Genomic DNA, 18,632 nt, shown 5'->3' on the forward strand with positions numbered 1-18,632 from the left:
CTTTCTCTCCCCCCACCCCGTCCCTCTCCTCCTCTAAGAAAATAAAATAAAATACATGACAATAATCGTAAATAAATTGAAGATGGGGTTAAATGTTCTAAGGTTTATTGTGTCTGGAACACAGTAACAGCATGAATGTATGTTAGAGTTTAAATTGACAAAGATCGTGTTACCTCTCAAGTACCTCTCATTTTTACCCATAGTAAAAGAATGGATTAGTTTATACATAAACTATACTATAAACTGATAGAGGAAGAAGGGGAACATTTAAAAATGTCAAGAAGAAGGCAAACAAGAAGAAAAGAAGAAAGACAGTATAGGTAAAATATATTGAAAGCAAATAGAAAGATGATATTTCTTATTCCAAATATATCATAATTACATTAAATGCAAGCTGACTAAACACTCCAGTTGAAAAGACAAAGAATCAAAACAAAACCCAATTATTTGTTTGACTGCTGCTTACAAAAGACTCATTTTAAATATGTAGAAATAGAAGTGCTGAAAGTAATAGGAAGAAAAAGATAGACCATACCAACACTAACCCTAAGAAAGCTGATGTGGCTGTACTAATATTAGACAATACAGACTTCAAGGGCATGAAGCACTTCTAGAAATAGAGACATTTCATAAATAAAAAAGTGTGTATCTACTAGGAAGACAGCCATCCTAAATTTCTAATCACTTAATATCATAGTATCAAAATATACAAAGCAAAATGACCTTTGCAGGAGATTTTAACACAATTCTCTGAGCAGATATAATATCAATAGAGATATAAAAAATATGAATCATGTAATTAATAAACTTGACCTGACACACATTAAACACTGTACCCAACGACTGTAGCAATATATATATTATATATTGAAATACATATTTCAAGCACTCTTTTGAAATATGCATGAAAAATTTACCAATAGAGAGGATATCTTAGTCCATATAGTAAGCTTCAGTACATTTCAAAGGATTGAAATCTTACGGTGTATGTTCTTTAATCAGTAACAGAAAGGTAACCAGAAAATGCCTAAATGCTTAGAAATCAAGCAACACATACATAATTCAAAAACCATTTATTCTTCAAAAATGCAAGCATACAACAAATTAGAGCGGGTGTCAGGGGGCAGGGAGAAGGGGATGAGAAAAGTAAGAGAAGAAAATAAAACATAACAAAGACAGTGGCCTTGCACAGCACGATGACTTCAGTAAATCATGACCCAAGAAATATATTGAACTCTGAATACTTGAGGCCAAAAATAAATTACATAAGTAAACAGTACAGCAGTAACAATTAGAAATCAGAAAATGTGAATTCTAGCATGTGCCAAATTTTCTGATAAATTAATGTCTTTGGGCCTCATGTTTGATATGCAAGAGAAATACTAATATTAATTAATAAAGATTCCTTGTACTTCATTAATTCAACATGCATTGAACACCTATGTGCCAGAAATTGTGCCAGGTGCTAGGGATACAAAGTCCCATGAACCAGTCCCAACTGTCAAGGCACTTAGTCCTCAAGGCAGCTGATGTCATGTGAATCAGGTAGAGAAAACATTGTAAGGATAACCACAGAGCAAAATTGCTCAGAAACCACGGGCTACACATCAAAGTACTAGGTATTGGATCATTGATTCTGACTTGGTTGAGGAGGACCTACTCTCATCTTGAGCTTGCTCTTTAACTCAAGCTCCTTGAGGGCAGAAACAAAGGATTATTCAATTCTATAATCCCAGTGTTTAGCAGAGTCAGAGTTCATTATGTTTTTGTTGAATGAATGGATGTAATATGGATGCCAGTTTAAGCCAGTGTTCCAAGTTTTATATTTATTTCTACCTCAACAACCCAGGTACAGAGGGCATGTGGAGCTTATACGGAACATGTGACTGGAAACAGAATCCACAAGTACGTGAACATGATTAGGTACTGAACTCTCAGTGATGTCCAAGCCCACACATGGTCCTAACGCCGGGACTGGACTTGCTGAGGATGTTACATGCAGAGGACTGGAGAATTCCATTATCTGTAGGTCAGCTGTGACTCAAACTTATACTGTGCTAAGAAAGAACAACCCAGGGCGCCTGGGTGGCTCAGTTGGTTAAGCGTCTGACTCTTGATTTTGGCTCAGGTTATGATCTCAGGGTCGTAAGTTCGAGCACCACATTGGGCTGTGCGTTCAGCCGGGAGTCTCCTTCCCCTCTCCCACCCCCTCTGCCTCTCCCCCAGCTCGTGTACTCCCTCTCTCTCTCTCTCTCTCAAATTAATAAATAAATCTTTAAAAAAAAAAAAAAAGAACTACCCACCATAAAGTCCTGGATGACAATCAGCTCTCCCACACATGCACAGGAATGAATGAGCACAAGAGTGCTCATCTATAAAATGGACAGGATGATAACCTTCCAGAAAGGTTCCTGGAAGGCCAACAGGAGATGTAAAAGGCCTGGCAATTAGAGGTGCTCAGTTCTTAAATGAATAAAGAAATAGTGGGCATTCTGCAAGTATGATTGCTCCTTCTGCCTCTTTTCCATCCCTCCACCTTCCTGAAGAAGCAGGTAACCATGAAATAGAGAAGGATTTTAAGGACTTCCATGTACAACTCTGGGGGTATTGAACTGCAGAAAAGCATCACCACAGTTGTAGCATGTAGAGGCCAACCCAGAACTACCAAAGAAAAAGTGACTGCTGCAGGCAAAGGCTAGGACTGAGCCATGGAGCAAACGAGAGAAGACTCTAGCAACATCAGCTACAAATCAAAGAGCAGTCTTAATGCGCATACAGTGTGGTCAGCTCCAAAGCCCCTGCCTACAGACAGGCTTACCTCCTTAGTCAACAGATAACAACACGACCACGTGGGCCAAGCCACACATCCCATATGCACCCCATATTATTTTTCCTCTTGTGGTGAATTAGATAGTGCCAACCGCCATGCAGTTTTAAAGATCAGTGTCTTCAGACAGTCAAGTAATCTCCAAAGTACTTTGCATTTATAAAATGCATCAAAGTGCATTTATCTTTTTTAATTTCTTTTCTTTTTTTATATATATTATTTATTTTGTTATATTAGTCACCATACAGTACATCCCCAGTTCTTGACGCAATGTTCCATGATTCATTACTTGCATATAACACCCAGTGCACCATGCAATATGTGCCCTCCTTAATAAAAAATACAAATATAAAAAAAGAAAAAAGAACTGCTGTCACAGAAAAGGAGGAACTCTGTCCTTTAAGAACACTCCAGGCAATCTATGTATGCTTTCTTGTCTCCACCTCAGTGCATCTGAAATTAGGAATTGTCCATAATAGCTAAATCATGGAAGGAGCCGAGATGCCCTTCAACAGATGACTGGATTAAGAAGATGTGGTCCATACATATAATGGAATATTACTCGGCTATCAAAAAGAACGATTTCTCAATATTTGCTGCAACATGGACGGCACTAGAGGAGATAATGCTAAGTGAAATAAGTCAAGCAGAGAAAGACAATTATCATATGGTTTCTCTCATCTATGGAACATAAGAACTAGGAAGATCGGTAGGAGAAGAAAGGGATAAAGAAGGGGGGGTAATCAGAAGGGGGAATGAAGCATGAGAGACTATGGACTCTGGGAAACAAACTGAGGGCTTCAGAGGGGAGGGGGGTGGGGGAATGGGATAGACTGGTTATGGGTAGTAAGGAGGGCACGTATTGCATGGTGCACTGGGTGTTATACGCAACTAATGAATCATGGAACTTTACATCAAAAACCAGGGATGTACTGTATGGTGAATAACATAATAAAATAAAAATATTATTATGAAAAAAAAGTGCATTTATCCATGGCCTGTGATGCACTGGAAGTTTTGCTGGATGCTGTACAAATTAGCTACATATTCTTGGGCACAGGCTTTGAGGAATCTGGCTTCTGCAGTCATCCCTCTCTAAATATTGCCCTCTGATGGCTCACTGACCCCCAAATCCAGCAGCCTTTTCTCAGACCTCATTGGCTTCAGCTTCACTACAGATCCTGGCCTCTCGCTCTTCCCCCCCTCGTTCCCATGGCACAAAACTGTCCTGTGTCTCCCCTCTCCCTCTCCACCTGTTTCTTCTGTTTCCATTGGTTCTTTTTCCTTCTGAGTCTTAAAAGGAGATACTCTTGAGGGTTTTGCTCTCTGCCCTTTTCTTTTTGGTCTACAGAGTGTAGACATCCCTTGATGATCTCTTATACCCATAGCTTCAGCATTTCTATCACTGTGTGCTTGCTTCCATCTAGCTTCCACCTGCCCTGCAGCTAGCCAACATGTGAAATCTTCATGGTTAAAGTGAAGCTCATTTTGTCTCAAAAGCAGCTCTTCCTCCTGACTTTCCTGTTGTGGGCACTTGAACCAGTGACGTTCTGGTAAACTGACTCAGTGGTAGAATGGGATAAGTTTGACTTGTAGAATTCATTGATTTCCATAGAGTTCCCATATTCCCACCATGGCCAATTTCATGCTACCAACATGAACTCAATGAATGCAGAGTGGGGAAGAGACCAGCACAAGACAGTTCCAGCAAACCACTGAACCATCCTCCAAATATTTCATTCAAAACCTTAAAGTCACCTTTTCCCTCTCCCACATCTTCCCCAAGACACCCTATTGGCTGCAAAGTGTCACTGGGCCTATTTTAACAGCAATGCTGCCATCCAGTATCTCCTTTCCATTTCCACCACTGTCATCCACCTGACACTGCCATTGCCGCCTGTCCTGTCCACTGGCTATCAGTCTCCTCCCCACCTCAAGGCTCTTTCATTACCATTACATGACTGGAAGGTTAATCTTCCTAAAGAGCATTTTGCATTGTGTTACCCCAAACCTTCAGTAGTTCACTCACTATCCATCAGATAAAACATCATTTGGCCTTTGGTGCCTAATTCAACATGCGCTCCTATATCAGCATTCTGTATCAGTTAAGATTAGGTTGGTTGCAATCCAGCTTGTAGACCCCAAATAGTAGTGGCTTTAAGAAGACAGAAGCTCACCCCCCCTCGTGTGAAAGTTCAGATGTAAATAAATAGTCCGGGGGTTTAAGGAGACTGTGCTCCATGAGGTCCTTGAGCACCCATATGCTTCCAGCTCACCATCCCACCGAGTTTGAGAGATAGTCCGCATTCTCATCTTTCAAGATGGCAGCCATCACCTCAAGTTCCAGGCAGCAGAATAGCAGAAAGAAGAAAGGACAAGGAGCACGAGCTGGCTGACCAGCCAGGAAGTTTCCAGAAAATGCCACAGGACATTTTCTCTTAACCTTTGTTTGCTAGAACCTAGGTATATGGTCATACATAGCTGCAAGGAACGCTGGGCAGCCGTGGGGGGTTGGGGAAAAGGGAGACTAGATTTTGGGGAAGAACTGTCTCTGCAAAAAGACCTCAGTGTTCCTTTGAAAACTTACTTCCTACTTCCTGGTGTCCTCTGCCTAAACATAAGAACAACCAGACTTTCTATAAATCTGACTATGTGCTGGGCATTGTTATAAGTGCTTTATCTACATACAACCCATTTAATCCTAACAATGGTCCAATGAGGCAAGTACCATTATTATCCCCATTTTATAGATGGGGAAGCTAAGAATCAGAGCAATTAAGAAGCCCAGAAATTCCCAAAACTGCTTGGGAATCAGCACACCTGAGAAGCTTATTAAAATGTAGAATCGCATGCTCTGGGCTAAGATGAAATTGCTAAGAAAAAAAAATTGAGGAGTGAGGAGAAAACCAAAAATGGAACCCTGAGAAAGAGCAGCTATAGACCTCAAGACTTACTGTGAGAGGTGGCAAGGAAGCCAAGGCTGGGTGCTGTCTTAGAGGTTCAAGGGAAGATGTTCAAACATGAGGTCATGTCAGCCAGGTGAGGAAAAGTGCTGAAAAGGATTTGCTGGGATTGACAGGAGGTCAGTTATGACCTTGGTGAGAAGAGTTCTAATGGCGTGCTAGAGGAAGAATGTATGTCTTCATGTGCAAATAGTTTCTAAGACCCTCCAAGGAAGCTCTCTCTCTCCCTCTCTCTCTCATTGCATGTGTTGCATCTAGGACCAGACCTATATGAAAAAAGTGCTCATTCTGCTGACTTTGCCATTACCGATGAGGGTGAGGGTGATACCATTCCCAACCCTGCTGTTACGAATGAGATGGCGTATAGGTGAGTTGAGCTTTAGAAATGTGGAAGCAGGAGGCTCAGCCCTCCCTTTCCATTAGGGAGGACAGGTTTCGTAGAGGAGAAGGAGGCAGACAGACAAAAGCATCTTCCATGGGCAGAGAGATCGCCATGGCTGATGACCCTCTGCTCAGACACAGAAGGAGGCCGCAGTTCTCAGATAATAAATGCAGGTGCTCCCCTTTTCTGGAGAGGCAGTGGCCAAAAACTGAAGAGATGGTTCATGGTCACAGAGAGCCCGGAGCCCACCCCGAAATGCCGTCCATCCATCTGCCTCCAGTTCTTCTAGTCCGGCTCCTGCAGCCGATCGTTCTTGGTAGTTACCAGCACCCTCCCACATCTTGGAGAGAAAACACGCAGTTCCTCATGGCTTGTCAGTAGTTGAGGGAGGCCTATGAAAGCTGACTTGCTCCCACAGCTCCGGGAACATCAAGACTTCAAAAGAGGAACTACTTACACTGTCATCACCACAGCAGTCACTTCTACAGGATTTCTTTTTCCGAGACAGCATTGGATGGACTGGCTTGGCTCACGCCTGAGAAGAGAGGGGGGCGTTGCAAAGACACTGACTCATCCCGCCCTCCCTCATGCCCTCCGCAGCTGCCCCTCGCTGCACTTCCTCCTCCTCTGAAGCTAAAGGTCAGCCTCTCGTGCTCATGCCAAGGTAAAACACACACACACACACACACACACACACACACACACACACGCACTTGGCTTCCAAGAGGGTAAATTTTTTAAGCATGAAAATAAATAAGGAAAGGCACTCTCAAAAAAATAAATTTAAAAATAAATAATCCTTCTCCCAAACTACTTAATAATTCCAGGATGATAAAATTTTCCAATTGCAAATGTGTAAAGAATAAAATAAAAGGAATGAATGCCCCACTGTATTAGCACAGGTCTCTTTAAAAAATGATCCTAATTTCTTCCAGAAGGTTCTGTGGGGTAAATTACAAGGTTCCCCTTAATATAGAAGAATTCCAGCAGTAATATATTAGCTTCTCTTCCCGTGTCTTTAGCACAAGTGTGAACACAGCAACATTTTACAGTTGGCATCCTATAGACAGCTGCTCGAAAATGCTGTATTCCAACATGACCACAGTCACGCATTGTGCATTTGAAATGCCTGTTGCTGAGAGCCAAAGTCAACCCCGGGGCGACCCCACTCAGCAGACCCAGCCAACTCCCACCGGAGGCCACCACAAAGATCTCCCACTTAACACCAAAGACCCCTGCTTCTGGTAAGAGATAAGCAGCCCATGGAACCCTCTGACTGAGGCAAGTGCCTCAGGCCTCCTGGACAGGGCCGTGGAAGAAACTTTCAATCACAATGTCTCGGCCTTCACTAACTTCTGCCTCCCATCCCTCATTTGTCCCAATTTAGGAATCTGTGCGGCACTTTTACATACCAGGAGGCCTTCATTGCCGACAAGTATGTGAGGTAGGTTGGGCAACGGTTATTACAGTGTGATTCCTATTTTACTGATAAAGAAACTGTTTCTAGAAGTGAATGACACAGCTTATGAGTGATGGCGTGTGCACCAAAGCCCACATCTTCTGTATCTCACGCCTACCTGACCTTGCTTCCAGCCCCATTGGAAAGAGGCCAACCCAACGCTGAAAACAGGGGCTGGCCTGGTTACGACAGGTGTCTGAGGTGCTTTCTCGTCTGCCAGGCATTCCCACCCTGTGCTGGAAGGTCCCTGCCCTGTGCACTCTGTGTTTTTATCCATTGCTTCTTTTACCTTTCAGACACCAACACCTAACTGTGTGGCTGCCTGTTCCCACGCCTCCTGCTTTTCCCCACGCCAGTGATAACCTGTTTCCGATTAGGTTGAACAATTTTCTCTGGAGATTTTTCAAAACCTCTTCAGTCAGGGAAACAAGGGATAGGGATGGGCCTGGCATCTGCCCTACCTGGCAGAGGAGACTGAGTAACTGCCATTCCCACCACCCCAGAGACAGCTCCTGGGGCTCGGGAGACTTCACTCTGGAAACTTACAGAAACTGCTGAAAGTTCTAGTTCGATCATGTGAGAGGAGTAATATTTGGGGCTCCATCCCTCTGTTTCCCTTTTTTGCATTTCTCTGTAAGTGACCTTCTTCCTAGTGGATTGGGGAGAGCTCGGGGGAAGAATATTAGGGTGTTAAAGTGAGAACAAGGAAAAAAAAAGATCGCGATTCAACTACTAACATCCATAATAAGATTATCAAATCCCTGGAAAGGCTTAGTCAAGACTGAGTGGACTTCTCTACATCCCTTTATCCACCCTTCTTTAACATTTCAAAAGGCAAGCCTGGCAAAACAGCTCTGGGAGTGTCACCCGAGGGAGGTGTCCTCCAGGAAAGAGGGCAGGTGGCCCAAAGAATGAGAGAAGACCAGGAGAGGCAGAACTTAGGTGTTGGAGGCATGTTCCCCACACCCCCAAAGGCCCACATCTCTCAAACGGGATGAGGCTTTACATGCATCGGGTTAGGTATGAAGAGTCTGAAAGCATCAGGCTGAGCAGTACACCCTGGGGACCTTCCAGAACAGCCCACCATTGCCAACCAGGAGCAGGAGCAAGGGTGCAGAGGTGGGGTGGCGGAGGCAAGTAGATGGAGAGCTGGAGGCAGCATTCCGGATCTCCAGGCCAGTGTATGTCACATGAGAGACCTGGATGTCCCCTGTGCCTCGATGAGAAGCAGAGGCGGTGAGAGGCAGCTGGGTTGGCAGCTGGAGGCGCAAGACCTGAGCAGATGCCCATCACCGTGATGCAGAAATGTTGCATCATCGGCTACACTCCCATTTGGCGGTTACCTTCAACCTAAGCAGAATCCAACCTCTTCTCAGCATCTCCACCCATGCCACTCTAGTTCCAGCCACTCTGTTCTCCCGCCTGTTTCCACCTGCATCCCCTTTCTACTGGCCATCCTGCCTCCACGCTTGAGCCCCAGCAGTTTATTCTCCACCCAGGAGTCAGGGTGATTCCTTTAAAAATAGGACTAAGACCATATCACTCCTGTGGTCAAACCCTGCAATGACTTCCCATTCAATCTGGAGTACCACCTGAAGTCCTTACCATGGCCAACAGAGTGCTGCTACCTGATCTGGCCTTGGCCTCAAACCTCCTCTCAAACCTCGTTTCCCATCTGCTCACCCACTCCACTGCAGTCCAGGGCCTCCTGGCTGATCCTCAAATGCATCAAACATGCCTGGGTGGCTCAGTCGGTTAAGCATCTGCCTTCAGCTCAGGTCATGATTCCGAATTCCGGGGATTGAGTCCCACATGGGGCTCCCAGCTCAGCAGGAAGTCTGCTTCTCCCTCTGCCCTTCACCCAGCTCATGCCCTCTCTCTCTGTCTCTCAAGTAAATAAATAAAATCTTTAAAAAAAAACGCTCCCAACCCAAGCTCTTTGCACTTGCTCTTCTCTCTGCCTGGAATGTTCTCTCAAACATCCCTGTGGCTCGTACCCTCATTTCATTCAGGTCCCTTCTGCCACCTCTGTCACCTGTTTAGGCTATGCCTAAACCACTCTTCACAAAATAGTGATTGCCCAGGCCATTCTATCCCCTGTACGTGGCTTTATTCTTCTTCATAGCATTTAACACCATCACCCTCTTTTAGACTTATATCATGTTCAATAGCAGTAAAAAACAATTGATAAAAAAATAATAATAAAATTGACCGTCTTCACCACTTTTATGTATATGAGTCAGTGGCCTTAAGCACATTCACATGGCTATGCAGCCATCACCACCACCATCTCCAGAACTGAAACTCTGTCCCCATGAAACACCTCCCCAATCTCCCCTCCCCCCGCCCTGACAACTACCATTCTACTTCCCATCCCTACGAATTTATGTGTACTTTTGTAAGGGACTCTGGGTGCCCCACATGAGTGGAATCATACAGTGTTTGTCTTTTTGTGGCTAGCTTCTTTCACTGAGCATAATGGTCTCAGGTTCATTCACGTTGTAACAAATGTCAGAATTTGCTTCCGTTTTAAGACTGAATAATATTCCACCATGTGCATACCACCTTTTGTTTATCCATTCATCCATCAGGAGACATCTGAGTTGCTTTTGTCTTTTGGCTATCGTGAATAATGCTGCTATGAACATGGGTGTACAAAGATATATATCATATGTCATGTCATTCATTCACTGTTTGTCACACAGGCTTTGTGAGGGCAAGGACTTCACGTTGTTCACTGCCTGTCTCCAGCACCAGCACAGTGCCTGGTACATAATACTCAACGAACTCAATGTACTTTTGTTGAATGACTAAAAATGGCACAATCAGGGTGTGAACCCAGCTCTGTTCCAGCTGCAGGACTCATGTTCTTAACCATGATTCTATGCTACTTCCAGCATCAGGGCAGGTTGATTAATCTGCAGAGGGGCTGTGACCAATGGATACACTGAGGCATATTTTGGCGGTCCCCACTGAAGCACTGCCCGGGGGAAGTCCTGGACCAGGCTTAGTTACTCTGTTTCTGATGTCATGAATTTACCAACTGTAGAAAGGCTGGTCAGATAAGAAAGCGTGAATCAATTAAATGTTTGATTCACTACCACAATATCCTGTTTTATACTCTTTATGCCACCTAATACTATTTGAAATTACCTTGTTTATCTGTTGTTTCTTTGTTCATCATTGGTTCCTTTCATCACCATGGAGGCATCACCATGAGAGCAGACACTTTGTGCTCAGTGCACAATGATTGAAACATAAATAAATGAATGAATTTATGCAACTGATTCTTTTAGTTTGGGTTCCGTAATTCTCAAGAAACTTTCCAATTATGATTTTACTTAGGAGGAAGATAAGACCCATAAGACTCAAACAAATGCTAATATAATATTCACTGAGCATTAATAAAGTGGCATTTTTGTTTACACATCTGTAAAGAAAACTCTATCTTTCTCCTCTACTTCCAACACTTCTGACACCAGATGACACCTCAAGCAATTCTCCAATTCTTAGTGACACCAACTAGGTGTCCTACAAATTTAATCCAATCCTGATACTATCTACCCAGAGAGGGAATGAGATCCCATAGGTTAAGGGCTCAGTCCCACAATACAGGCCACCACTTCAGAGGCCAATGGCAAGTCCAGGTTGTCACCTGCACTTCTGACCAACCAAGCTATAAATCAGGGTTCCCACGACCCCCTTCTTGGGTTTAATAATTTGCTAGAATGGCTAACAGAACTCAGGGAAACATGCACTTATGTTTACTGATTTATTATGAAAGGATACAACTCAGAAACAGCCAGATGGAAAAGATGCATAGGGCAAAGTATGAGGGATGGGGCAGGAAGGCTCCACGTCCTCTCTAGCTCACCCCCCTCCCAGCACCTTGATGTGCTCACAACCTGGACGCTCATCAAATTTCATTGTTCAAGAGTTTTTAGAGAGCTTTAATCTCCAGCTCCTCTTCCACCCTCCTTCCTGGTGGCTGGTGGGTGGGGCTGAAAATTCCAACACCCTAATCATTTGGTCTTTCTGGGGACCAGCCCCATCTCAGGCTATGCAGGGGTCCCACCCCGAGTTACCTCATTAGCATAAACTCAGGTATGCTGAAAGCTCCTTATAAATAACAAGGAGCTCTGTGTCAGAAACCGGGTACAAAGGCCAAATATATTTATTACTATGCCACAACATCAGTTTCCTAAAGTTTGGTTAGTGTGAGTCTGTCACTGAAAAATCAACCTTAATCTCATTACACAAAAAAATAAAAATCAGACCAGTCCCTGAACCAGACTGAAGTCCCCTAGATCACCTTCACTTTAAGAGACTTCATGACCACCATAGTAAACTGGAATAAGGGAAGAGTGAAACCTTTTGATTGCTGTCAGTCTCTTGTTGTCTTGTGATTTCTAATTTATTCCAACCAAAAGGACAAAGTAAGATCTCACACGGGATGAGGTGGTCTTCACAACTATATAGATCTCAACATAGAAAAATGGCAAATCTTAGCGGGAAGAAGTACCATGATTCATCAGTGATGTCTGCCATGGCATGGGAAGGAAGACGTTAGCATGTCCGCCATGCCTGCCACCCTCCTCTAGACAGCCTTTCATCTCCCCATGTCCTTTGAATGTTCAGACACCTCTTCAGAGCCCCTAGTTATGGAGCACCATAAAGATTCAATCAAGAGAGTCATCTCTCTGGGGGTTTTCTACTTCCCTTTCCTCATTGCTTCCTGGATGGCTAATGTAGGAAAAGTAACTTTTCTTTTTTTTTTTTTTTCTTTTCTTTTTTTTTTTTCTTTTCTTTTTTTTTTTTTATTTATTTATTCGACAGAGATAGAGACAGCCAGCAAGAGAGGGAACACAAGCAGGGGGAGTGGGAGAGGAAGAAGCAGGCTCATAGCGGAGGAGCCTGACGTGGGGCTCGATCCCATAACGCCGGGATCACGCCCTGAGCCGAAGGCAGACGCTTAACCGCTGTGCCACCCAGGCGCCCCAGGAAAAGTAACTTTTCATTCTACAGTTCCTACCAAGTCGATTTCCTAGTTCACAGAGAGCCAGCCAGACTATCTCAGACACTCCAGCAGAAAACTATGATCTATTAGTAATCATCTGTTTGTAAAACCCTGTGCCCCTTGGTTTCACAGCCCAGCACTCAGAGTGAGAGCAAGAACATTCCGTCCCAACTGTTTATTGGAGTTGTTCATATATGCTCGAACTCATCTCCTTGCAGTCTGCTTCTAAAATTAGGCATCGGAACAAATGCCACTCCTGCCTCTGATGCGTTTGTTTGTTTTCTTATCTCACAGGTCAAGGGGACATCCTCCACTCCTGCTTCCTGACCCCCATGTACTACCTGCAAAAAACAACAACAACAAAACTCAGGCTTCTTATCAGACACCAAGTTTCCTCACTGAGGGCTGTAACCCTCATGTGACCAAGGAGAAGACCCAAGTGTGCTGGGCTTAGGGGGCAGAAAGCCTTTCAGGAACCAGTCACTAAATACAACTCAAGACCCAAAGTGTAAGTCTAAGGTTCAATTCAATCTCACTTCTCATTCTACTACTAATGGACCTTGAGAGCTTACCTGACACTTCTCATCGGGGAGCCAGCCATGTATGAACCTCTAGCAAAGAATGATACTGCTTTTTCTAGGAAGGTTGTCATCTCGACCCAACCTGCAGCTTCGAGAGGTCTGGGCTGTGAGGAGAACAGGCCAGACTATCCAGGGAGCCTGATGGGCACTCAACACAGAGACAAAAGTAGCAGTTGCCTAGCCCTGCATCATTCTCAGGGAACAGCAACAAAAAAATTTCACAGTGTTTTCTTTCACTTCGGTCTCTAAGACTAGCTAGTTCTTTGGATGTCTCATACTTGCTTTGTATTTCTTGCCAAAATCAGCCCCCAGCAAATATTTATGCCTTGATAGTTATGACACACCTGTAGGGTAGCCATGATAATCAATTTATAGATGGGGACTAGAGAGAAATAAATTTTTCTGAATACTACTTCGAAGTTTAATGAATTAATTAACTAAGTGAATAGCCGGGGGATGATCTGACTCTTAACCTCAAAGCAAACAGTTCTGAAACATGACATGTAAACTGGTAGAAGGTAAAATCTCCTTTCCTTAGGGTACTAGGAACATTCCATTTCAACCCAGTGTTCTCAATTTCACATAATTCCTACCACCATGAAGTTACATCATGTTTAGGTTAGATCATCATATAGTCTCAATATCCAATAGGTTGCAGAAAAGGAGACATAAGAATCCCTTGCAAAATGAAGGAAACAATTTCTGAACATAGTATGAGTAAGGATCATCAAACTAAGGCACTAGTAAATATTCAAAAAGAACTGATATTTATTGACTGTTTGAGTTAAGCATTGTGCAAACACTCTATGTAAAACATCCCACTTAAATATGTTCATTTCAACTTCCAATAGCGTAGATTTTTGCATATTAGCATATTATCAATCTCATTGAGTTTCAGATCCAGATACTTTGTGGGATGGTCTATGAATAGAAATGGGGAAATACACACCCAATCGATCATTCCCTTCTTCCCTTTAGAAAATATACAGTGTAAGAGCTCTCGAGTCTGTGTAAATTGTTTTTAAATAAACACAAACATTTATGAAAAGGAGAGGGATTGGGCACCTGGGGGGATCAGTCGGTTAAGCTTCCGACTGGTGATTTCAGCTCAGGTCATGATGGCAGGATCGTGCGATCGAGCCCTGATTTGGGCTCCATGCTCAGCACAGTCTACTTGAGGATTCTCCCTCTCCCTCTTCCTCTACCCCTCCTCAGCTCGCTCGCTCTCTCTCCCTCTCTCTCAAATAAATCTTTGAAAGAAAAGAAAAGAAAAGAAGAAGGAAAGAAAAAATGAAGAAAGAAAGAAAGAAAGAAAGAAAGAAAGAAAGAAAGAAAGAAAGAAAGAAAGAAAGGAAGGAGAGGGACAATAAAATTTCTGTAACATCTCTAAGGCTAACGGCACCAGAGCTGTTCAGAATAATGTTTACGCGCATTTAACGCTCTGCAAATGTACAATCAGGCATTATTGTAATATGACTCACTAGATTGATGGGCTCCACTTAGGAGGAGATAATCTATGGATTATTTGAAGGGTGCGTGCACAGTTTGATCAGGCTGTGGGCAGATACCTCAGATCAGAGGCACTGAGGCCAAATACCAATTGTTTGTGGTTGTTCTGTTTTGTTTTTAACACCAGACAGTAAGTGGCTCAGAGTACACCATGCCCTTGTCAAGTCAAAAAACAACACTTCATTTGCAAGAAACTAGAGTATTTTGCATTAGTTTGGAAAAGAGTTTCTTAATGGAAAATCTATTTTAGTCAATTAAAAAATACACTTTGATATTTGCCTGTTTTCTCCTCAGCTTCCCCAAGTGAGGTGACGCATTGACCCCACTTAAAGTGTTTATAGCTAATGTACGGATACCCTGTGTTAAGCGCTTGCCATGTCTTAGATAATTAACTCACTTAATTCCTCACAGTCTAACCTTATGAAGTAGTATTATCCGCCCCCCCACCTTCATTTTAGAGATGAGGAAAGGGAGGCTCAATGAAATTAAGGAACGTGGCCAAAATCACCCAGACAGAAAGTTGCAGAACTGGAACCCTCGTGTATTTTGGTTCCCAGGCCCATCCTCAAACTGGGGTGGACCGCCATCCATGGGGACACCTGTTAGTTCTTCGGAGCCAACACAGTTACAGAACAGAACACAGGAGGTCTGAGTGTGCATCTGGAGGTTGAGTTACTTGTACCCTGGCCAAGCTGTCTGGGGGTTGCTGGGCCAGAAAGAAGCACCCTGCTTCACTGAATGGTGGGGTTCATAGTAGAACGAAAGGAGTGAACAGAACGAGCAGCTAGGGAGAGGCCATGCTAGTATTCTTGGGGCAGCTTGCAATCTCCTCCCCTCCTTCTGAGCCCTAGCAGCAGACAAACCGCCACCACTAACCTCTCCAGGACCACCGCCACCAGCACTATGCAAGTGCCAACGCCACCCACAGCACCAGCACCACTGGCTCACCTCCACTACCCTTTGTCTCTTTTGTTCACTCATTCTTTGTGAGGTTTCTTCCCCTACGCCCTCTTCCTTGGCTGTCTCCCACTAGCCAACAGAGAGTCAGGAAGGCTCTAATCCCAGCATAGAAGAAAAGAAATCGTTCTGTTTCTTGTGTAACTCCCACTCAAGCCTTGGCAGAGCTGTAGAACTAAACTGTGATGCTTGTTATATACCTACATTGTGTTTTCTGAAGTTCATGCACCAGTGAGACAAAACTGGGATCCGATCCTGAATCTGCCACTTAAACACAGACACCGGACAACTTATTTAGTATCTCTGAGCTTCGAGCACCTTGTCTTTGAATAGGGATAAAAACTCTACATGGTACCATCATGGTGACAGGAGACAGGGAGGAGGAGAATTGGTACAGTTCCAAGACAGCTGAATCTGCAAATGAACCTAGAGTCAGCTGAGTGTAGGGCAATCTGGCCTCTCTACCCCAGCTGGTCACCCTAAAGTCTGGGTCCCTTCCTGACTCCTGACACCTGGGAATGTAGGGACCATTGGCAAGAAAGAGTGAAGGAACCAAGAGCATGAGACATAGGGATGACAGGGAGAGATGTGAGAGGAACTGGTCATTGGGGGTGGGGGGTGGAGAAAGAAAAGCAAATGTCAGCAGGCCTAACATTCATTTGTGAGGGGCTGAAAACCTAAACCCTGCTTGTTTCTGTCAGATTCAATGCAGAAAACATCATTTTAGGCATATTAAACAGAAGGAGATTTAACATAGGGAACTGGGTGCTCACAAAGTCTTTGGAAAGGCTGAGGGTCACCTTCTGGGGGAGCCTACAGCAATGACTCCCTGAACAATGAGGACTGGTCCGCCAGGCCAGCTGCTACCCTGAGGTTCCTACTGAAGGTATGGATTCCAGACGCACTCCCAGAGCCGTAATCCAGAGACCAGGAGGCTAGAGTCGAGAAGCCACCACAACTGCTCGGCGTCTGCAACTGCTTCTCCACACCCAGGAGGCTGAAGACAGCACCCTGTTGCGCCGCTGCAGGGCAGCCGCCAAGACGGTGGGAAAAAACAAGAAAGCAAGATGGCGACCACCTCACTTCTGCCTTCCTTCCTGTAACTGGCAGAACCCGATTCTCGTTCAGAATCCTAGCTGCAAAAGACTCTGGCACGCATGAGGTTTAGATTTCCAACATGTGCGCGCTGAAGACTGAAGTGCAGATTGGGCAAGCCCCAGCAACCCTTTATTTGGAGACGTTTGAACTCCACCGGTTCTGACTCTGACTTTGCCAAAGTCTCCTGCCCACTCCCCTCGATCTACTTTTCAGTGTCCAGAACCGAAGACCTTACCTAATCAAGTCACTTTTTCCTCGTGTCGCTCATTTTATCAACTTGATAAAAACAGCCTTCTTACCCCATTCCAGCCCATTTTAAAGTTTATCTAAATGTGTGCTTATCTTTTCTCTTTTGTGTAGTATGTAAATTTACCTATTTTTCACATATGAATTTCAAGGGCTAACTGATAAACTTCTAGTTTAACTTTGGGAGCTAATTTGGCATGCAGGTTATGTAAACAACACTAGACAATTTTTCTTTGGCTACTCACACCCAATAGCATTATTGACCTTCAAATGATACAGGGGTTAGGAACGGGGCGGAGAAATTCCCTATTTTATTACAGGATTGCTACAAAGGAGGCTACTTAGGATCACCAGATTTGTATTCTATTCATTTTGCTTTAAGTGGATTTGTGTTCAGATTTTGTTTTTGATGACCCAACACCTTAGCATGAGAAATATCAATAATGAAAATGAACGTATAGGCATACCTGAGGGCCTCGGTTGATTAAGTGTCTGCCTTCAGCTTAGGTCATGATCCCAGGGTCCTGGGATCGAATCGCGCATCAGGCTCTCTCCTCAGCAAGGAGCCTGCTTCTCCCTCTGCCTGGCGCTCCCCCTGCTTGTGCTCCCTCTCCCTCTCTGACAAATAAATAAATAAAATCTTTTTTTAAAAAAATGAACGAATGGCTTTCATTCAATGTGTCATGGACACAAGGCATTTTTACACTAATTATTCCATGCTGTGATCCTTTTTTTTTTTTTTTTAATTACGGCCTAGCTTATCTTTTCTATGTTGCCTTCAATTTAGGAAATATTCAAACTTACACAATAATGACCACTTTTATTTCATTTTTACCCCCACAAACACCAATTATTTTAAAGCAAATCCCAGAAACCATTTTATCTTTCCAAAATATGTAAATCCAAATTGCCACTAACATATTTCTAAAAAAATAACATTAACTCCTCAACATAATTAAACATTAAGCAGTGTTCACATCCCTCCCCCCTCCTTTTTTTAACTCCTTATGATGTAGGATTTTGAACATATACCAAAGTAGACAAAATAGTACAATGACCACCTGGCCCCAACAATCATCATCTCCATTCAGACAGATCACTTCCCTAACTCCATGCTTTTGAAGCAAATCTCAGACCCCATAAGATTTCTGTAAATATTTCAGTATGTACTTAAAAAAGATAAAGATTCTAACATAACCAGTATCACTTTAACAAAATAATTCCTGAGACAATGTTCAAATTTCCTCGTCTCACAAATGTCATGAACATTTTTATAGTTTTGAAAAATTAAAATACTTAAAAAACAATATCTAAAGAAGGTCCACACATTGTAATTAATTGATGCCCTTTAAATCTCCATCCCTTGTTTTTATTCCTTGCAATATATTTGTTGAAGAAAATGGATTGTTTGTCCTATAAAATTCCCACAACCTGGATTTTGGTGATTGTCGCCCCATGCTGTAGTTTACCTTGTTTCCTTGCCCTCTGTATTTCCTATAAGCTGGTAGTTGCATCTAGAGACTTATTCATATTCAGGTATTTTTTGTGAAGACTATATTATGGGGGTGCTATGTTCTTCCATTGAGGGGTGCA

The sequence above is a fragment of the Ursus maritimus genome, unplaced genomic scaffold, assembly GCF_017311325.1.
Source record: "Ursus maritimus isolate PB19 unplaced genomic scaffold, ASM1731132v1 scaffold_10, whole genome shotgun sequence".
Lineage (NCBI taxonomy): Eukaryota > Metazoa > Chordata > Mammalia > Carnivora > Ursidae > Ursus > Ursus maritimus.